The 7,678-nt window shown below is 42.7% G+C and overlaps 1 long non-coding RNA gene across 2 annotated transcripts; it reads left to right on the top strand.

The window, feature by feature from the left end:
- Positions 1-825: 825 nt before the first annotated feature.
- On the top strand, positions 826-4,228 carry LOC308396814. 2 transcript variants are annotated; one of them, XR_013971622.1, is made up of 4 exons: positions 826-930; positions 1,650-1,749; positions 2,845-2,889; positions 3,448-4,228. It is a non-coding gene; the product is annotated as an uncharacterized lncRNA (long non-coding RNA). The 2 variants fall into 2 exon arrangements; XR_013971623.1 differs by lacking the exon at positions 826-930 and having other exon boundaries at positions 944-1,749.
- The last annotated feature ends 3,450 nt before the right edge of the window (positions 4,229-7,678 follow it).

Below are 7,678 nucleotides of genomic sequence, written 5' to 3' on the forward strand. Positions count from 1 at the left end.
GGCTCACAGTCTACAGAAGATCTGTGATGCTGTATCTTTTTATATGACTCCGTTTGACTTACGTTTGTTAACGGTGGGATGCTGGCTTCATGTTCAACACAGGATTTCTGCTGCTGGGGATCTGGAATTGGATTGTTTTCTGCTTTTGCAGCACTGTGTTGGTCAGCATTTTGACAGCTTTCTTCTGTGTTAGCTGTTTCTTGGCTGTTAGCATCTATATTCTGTGCTGTATCAAACTCCTGCTCAGCAGAATCGTCCAAAAATTTCACACGTGACAAAACCGTTTTGCCAGTAGTGGTGTGGACAGAACAGTTTTCATGTACAGGGGAGTTCTGGGAAGACCTCAGCGGTGATACTGCTAGTGACTGTTCACACAGGTCCATTACGTCCTCTACAAAACCTACAAGCCGCTTAGCGGTGACGCAATCCGGATAGCCTGAGGTAAGCGCTTCCAACTGCTTGTTCGAAAAACTACTGACCAAGTTATCCAAGAGGGATACCAAAGCATGTACTGTAGAATTATCCCCATTGGTCTGAACTGTTTCATCATTTGTCATTGTGTTACAGTTCGAGCTTGCCATTTCACTTTTTTGTTTTTTATGTCTAAAATGTTGTTTTGTGTTAAACTCCGTGTTTGAACGTTTAAAGCGCTGCTGTCCCGCTGTGTGAATGCGTTTCAACTGAACAGCCAGGTCTATATATAAGGTCGGTTTAAGGTTTCTTTGTAACGTCAGGTGACGTTACAAAGAAACGTCACCAGTCAAAGGACTGGCCCGGCTCGTCATAACGAAAGGGGCGGGACAAATCTGTTGCTTAGCAACTTAAAAAAAAGGCACACCGCGCTGAATGCTACATCCGGCCTGCGACGGTACACCGCCTCCGCACCACCGTTTAAACATGAAGTGTGGATGTTAGAAGATCCCAAATATGGTGAGCTACTGGGAAATTACTCACGTTTTTGTTCTTGAGAGTGAGCGATAATAAGCGACATTTTATTGAGAAATTACAGTAGTCTGTCTACAAAAACTACAAAAATGACCTAAATAAGACAGAAGTACACATTCATTTTTATCGTTTTGTCAACAACAGGGCGCATGAGGTTTGTTCAGTATTTGTTGTGTCTACAAGGCTCAGGCGCCCCCATGAAGTGTCTTATTTGTATAGTTGAAAGCATTATAAAGGAACGCAAAACTAAATTACATATAATTATAATTCTTGGCACTTTCTGGTGTGTGTGAGTTAGTGTTTCTCTTTTATGATTTGTGGGTCCAGCATCAAATTCAGAATCCTTCCCATCACACATGAGGTCTTGAATAATCATCTTATTTTAAAGACCTCGTAGTTTGATAGTTTGCTCTCAGACTGTGGGCTTCCTTGTGGTTTTTAGGATATTTAGAAGTAGAAGGGGATCATCCTTCTGTGGAACCAGCTCCCAGTTTGAATGCAGGAGACGGACACTATCTCTACTTTTAAGATTAAGTTTCAAAGTTACCTTTTTGCCAACGCATATAGCTAGGGCTGAATCAGGTGACCATGAATCCTCCCTTAGTTACCCTGGGACTACCCTGCTGGGGGATTCCCACCATGTGTTTATACACCTCTCTGCATTCAATAATTAGTTCTTGTTCATCTCTGGCTCTCGTCCACAGTGTGTCTTTTGTCCCCTTTTTCGTCTCCTCATCCCCAAAGGGTCGCAGCGGGCCGCCCCTCCCTGACCGTGGTTCTGCCAGAGGGTGCTTCCTGTTAAAAGTGAGTTGTTCCTTCCCACTGTATTGAGGTTTTTTCTTTTTAATTGTAGACTTTCTACCTTACAATCTATACCACCTCGAGGAGACTGTTGTTGTGATTCAGCTCTGCATAAATACAATTAAATCGAATTAAGTGGGTTCAGCTGTTTTGTGAAATAAATGTGAGTGACATGGTAAGTAATAGCCTGCATGTAACTCATGGTAAGAAGAGCAATATCGCCCCCTCCTGGTTCAACCTTTTTTTCTTTGCAGTAATCTTTCCAATAATAATACATATGCACTAACCTCATGCTTGCTGTTAACAATAGCCTAAAGACACAAAATCAAGTTTAGTTTTTTCCTTAAGTTTATGTTTTTTTTATATGGTTGGCATTTATTTTGTTTCTTTTTAATAATTATATTGATTCTATTGATTGTTTGCCAAGCACTGAGGTCTCTGCTTAGACTGTGCTACTGGGATCACTGATTTAAAAATGAGGCAAAAGCACCAAAGTTGTGCTCAAAAATAGTACAGTGAGCTACAAGCTGTTGCTGTAGTAATTCTAACACACTTATTGTTTTTAAATACATACATGTTTAGTTCTTTTAAACCTAATTATATTTTTTTTTTTTTGCAAAAGTGTCACCTAAACACCCAAATATACGTAATTCAAAACTTACTTTAATTATTACCCATTTGGCTGGTAACATGGACCCAGTCTGATGGATAGTTACTGAACAGATAGTCTTTTCTTTAAAGGCTGCATTCAGAGCAAATCATTGTAAAAACAAGACAAGTCAATAAAAAACAAGTAATAACTATAATACTAAACTACAATAGAGAGAAAATCCAGTAAATATAATTATATTATGTAAAAAATATACAAATATTTACCTCTAATTTAAAAAGACATTACAAGGGTACTAGTTTCATTTTAATCTCAACATAATCTAAATTGACACTAAATCAGTTTAAATATTACAGCTGAAGGTGATTTTAATAAATGTACTGCTGCTTGACTTTGTTTTACTACTGCAGTATAATTTATCATGTACAAAAGCTCCAAATGTTGTTTCTCTGACTTAATGTTCTGATGACGTTTGTGTTACTTTGCAGGAAATAGTCAGGACCCAGATGAACCTGTGCTGGAATTCAGTGTGGGTGAGTAATATGAGCATTTATGAAGGCTGTCCATGACCTGTAATTAAATTTAGCGTCATTAGTGCCACTCATTGCAAGTGACAGTGCACATGCTTTCAGCATGGAGTCTGCTCTTATGGTAGCAAAATAAATTCAGAAAATCTCCATCAAAAAGCAGCTCAGCAGCAGAAATATATATGGTCAGCTGGTTGTGAGTTAATGAGCATGTGAAATCAGTGTGAACATTTTGAAACAACAACTCTCCAACCTCGTAATTGTAAGACTGCCTGTGCAGCCACAGGAGCCTTCAGAGAGTCTTCCTGCTTGTCTCTTGGGTTGATTTGCTCGTGTTTTCTCACCCAGTCAATGACTGTAAAAGGGCTGGACTAATTGGAGGCAGGTGTAATTGATTGCACTGATATGCTAGTCTACTTATAGCCCACATTACAAACACTGCTGTGTTATTTTGTCTCTCAGTGCAGGTATGTAATGTGACAAAACCTCTAATGATCTGATATGTTTGGGATGGATGGGCTGTGAATTATATAGTGAATTGTCTTATTTTGTCGCTCTGTGCAGGCTTTCTACTTACAGGGTGGTGGGTCTCAGAGGACAATTGCTACCCCTGTTGAAGTGAACAACGTGTGGAGTGCAACTGGCTTTGTGGCATAGCTGGCTCTGGCCTTGGACTGTGTGTTTTTACTTTGTACCTAAATGGGACACTGGACTTTTAACTACTATTCATTGTGTTTATAAATAAAATTTTAGAATTTTATTGACTGTCATCTTTTTGCCCACGGTGGAGACGGTTGGTCAGACCTAGAATCTGTGTGTGTGTGTGTGTGTGTGTGTGTGTGTGTGTGTCTGTGTGTGTCATTAGCAGGGTTTTGCATAAAAGAGTGTGAGCAGGTCAAAAGGTCAATTCATTTATTGTAGTTTTATGGCAGCACCCTCTAGTGGCCTTGAAGCAAACAGTCTCCTAACTAAGCCATGGCATCTCTGGTCTCTCCTACTTTTGTGTGCTCTGCTGGAGGAGCAGCATTGGATCTAGTGATACTGAGTAAGCTGATTAGGACAGGCCTGGAGAAATGTGGTTTGCATGAAGTATCAGGAAAAAAACAACCTTGTATTGTAAAATAATAATACACGAATAATAAATACTTTTCATGACATTCAGATTTCTGGACTCACGAGTTCATAGAACATTAATGTTACGAAACATTGAGAAGTCTTAAAACTACATTGTATACTTATTATTTATTTACTTTAATCAGATTTGACTGGTATTTTTAAACATTAAGTTTTTGTTCCTTCAACTATTGTATTTAAGCTTATGACTCACTCACAGTATGTTTATATAACTGCCTAAAAAACGGTGAGGATGTGGCCGCAGTGGCTGAGAAGCAAGAACTTTGCTTTGTCTTTTTTTTTTTCTTCTTTTTTTTTTAATTGGGAAGCATAAATGAACATACCAGAAAACCCTGCACGAAGGAGCCATATTTGTTTTTTGTGTGTGCATAAGATGACGCTTTAGTATTATTACACATATGATAAGGATGTTAGCATGCAACACACAAACTCAAGTGGTGTTGCCAAGATAGTTGCTGACTGGCAAGAAACTTCTAGAAGAAATCTGGTGACAGTCCAAAGCACAAATTAGATATTCACTGAGATATTCAACATCTCTTTATCTCAGTCGGTGATCCCCACATGCTTCAAAGAGTCCATCATTGTTCCTGTCCCGAAGAAACCCCACCCTGCTTCTCTCAATGACTATCGCCCTGTAGCCCTCACCTCAGTAGTGATGAAGTGCTTTGAACGCCTGGTCAGAGACTTCATCATTTCTTCACTACCAGACACACTGGACCCACTACAGTTCGCTTACCGTCCAAATCGTTCCACAGACGATGCCATCTCTCATCTCCTCCACACATCACTCACTCACTTGGACACTAGAAGGGGGAATTATGTTAAAATGCTCTTCATAGACTACAGCTCTGCATTTAACACCATAATTCCCTCCACACTCACCACCAAGCTGGAGCATCTGGGACTCAGCTCATCTATGTGTCAGTGGATCTCCAACTTCCTAACTGGCAGACCACAGGCAGTAAGGATGGGCGGACATGTCTCAGCCTCCACCACTCTCAGCACTGGAGCCCCCCAGGGGTGTGTTCTGAGCCCCCTGCTGTACTCTTTGTACACATATGACTGTGTGGCCACTACCAGCTCCACCACCATCATCAAGTTTGCTGACGACACCGTCGTGGTGGGCCTGATCTCTGATAACAACGAGACGGCCTACCTGAAGGAGATTAGGAATCTGGAGAACTGGTGCCAGAGGAACAACCTCCTTCTAAACGTCAGTAAGACAAAGGAGCTGATAGTGGACTTCAGCACTAAGCAGGAGAGGAACTACCAGACCCCCGTCATCAACGAGTGCCCAGTGGAGAGAGTGGACAGCTTCAAATACCTCGGAGTTCACATCACGCAGGACCTGTCATGGTCCTGTCACATCAACACCGTGGTGAAAAAGGCCCGACAGCGTCTCTACCACCTCAGACGCTTGAGAGACTTCCAACTGCCCTCCAAGGTGCTCAGGAACTTTTACTCGTGCACCATAGAGAGCATCCTGGCGGGAAACATCTTAACCTGGTTCGGGAACAGCACCATGCAGGACAGACGAGCTCTACAGAGGGTTGTGCGGTCAGCTGAGCGCACCATCCGCTCCGAGCTCCCTGACCTGCACTCAATCTACAGCAGGCGGTGCTGGACCAAGGCCAGGAAGATGGTGAAGGACCTCAGCCATCCCAACAACAGACTGTTCTCTCTGTTGAGGTCAGGAAAGCGATTCCGCTCCCTGAAGACCAACACAGAGAGACTGAGGAGGAGCTTCTTCCCGCAGGCGATACGGTCTCTCAATCACACCACCACACAGTACTGACCCACACATGTGGTTCTTACACACACACTGGACTTTCTGGACTTTGGTTTTGCACAACACTGGTCACTATATTCTTCATTTCCGGTTAATACTTGTACAGCTGCTGTTATTGTGTATATATTTATTTATATTTAGATTTCTTCATACATTCTTATATAGTTCTATATTGTGTATTGTGTATTTTGTTGTACAGTTATTTTATTTTCAACTTTAATTTATATACACTCAACAAAAATATAAACGCAACACCTTTGTTACTGCTCCCATTCCCCATGGGATGGACGTAGAGACCTAAAATTCATTCCAGATACACAATATAACCATCCCTCCCAAACAGTGGTCACAAATCAGTCCAAATGTGTGGTAGTGGGCACATCTGCTATATTGAGATAATCCACCCCACCTCGCAGGTGTGCCACATCAGGATGCTGATCTGACATCATGAGTAGTGCACAGGTGTACCTCAGACTGCCCACAACAAAAGGCCACCCTGGAATGTGCAGTTTTTTGCGCTATTGGGGGTCTGGGGACCCAGAACCGGTCAGTATCTGGTGTGACCACCATTTGCCTCATGCAGTGCAACACATCGTCGCATGGAGTCTATCAGATTGTCAATTGTGGCCTGTGGAATGTTGGTCCACTCCACTTCAATGGCTGTGCGAGGTTGTTGGATATTCGTGGGAACTGGTACACGCTGTCGTATACGCCGGTCAAGCACATCCCGAACATGCTCAATGGGTGACATGTCCGGTGAGTATGCTGGCCATGCAAGAACTGGGACATTCTCAGCTGCCATCTGCCCTGAACAATGTGAACCATGATTCATCCGTGAAGCGCACACCTCTCCAACGTGCCAGACGCCATCGAATGTGAGCATTTGCCCACACAAGTCTGCTACGGCGACGAGCTGGAGTCAGGTCAAGACCCCGATGAGGACGACGGGCATGCAGTTGAGCGTCCCTGAGACGGTTTCTGACAGTTTGTGCAGAAATTGTTTGGTTGTGCAAACCAATTGTTCCAGCAGCTGTCTGGGTGGCTGGTCTCAGACGATCTTGGAGGTGAACCTGCTGGATGTGGAGGTCCTGGGCTGGTGTGGTTACACGAGGTCTGCGGTTGTGAGGCCGGTTGGATGTGCTGCCATATTCTCTGAAACGCCTGTGGAGACGGCTTATGGTTGAGAAATGAACATTCAATGCACGGGCGACAGATCTGGTTGACATTCCTGCTGTCAGCATGCCAATTGCACACTCCCTCATTGCTTGTGGCATCTGTGGCATTTTGCTGTGAGACAAAACTGCACATTCCAGGGTGGCCTTTTGTTGTGGGCAGTCTGAGGTACACCTGTGCACTACTCATGATGTCAGATCAGCATCCTGATGTGGCACACCTGTGAGGTGGGATGGATTATCTCAATATAGCAGATGTGCCCACTACCACACATTTGGACTGATTTGTGACCACTGTTTGGGAGGGATGGTTATATTGTGTATCTGGAATGAATTTTAGGTCTCTACGTCCATCCCATGGGGAATAGGAGCAAAAACAAAAGTGTTGCGTTTATATTTTTGTTCAGTGTATGAAGACGTGGATTCTCCTTTTCACATGTTAGCATGTTGTTTGGCCAGCTGTGGCTTACATTACCACAGCTGTGATAAAATTATCAGGAGTACTTCTATGTCTATGAGGGGAAAGCTTTCCTTGTTTACATATAATATAATAATGATACAGATAATGAAAGTCAGACAAAGTGGATCATGTCTTTTACAAAGTGCATAAATAAATTAAGCAGATTTTTTTTCGGTTGTGGTTTCTGAGTTGTGAAATGTCTGCAGCTCCGGAGTGGACTGTATTTGATTTGTCACATTG

Source organism: Rhamphochromis sp. 'chilingali', assembly GCF_963969265.1.
Source record: "Rhamphochromis sp. 'chilingali' genome assembly, chromosome: 5".
Lineage (NCBI taxonomy): Eukaryota > Metazoa > Chordata > Actinopteri > Cichliformes > Cichlidae > Rhamphochromis > Rhamphochromis sp. 'chilingali'.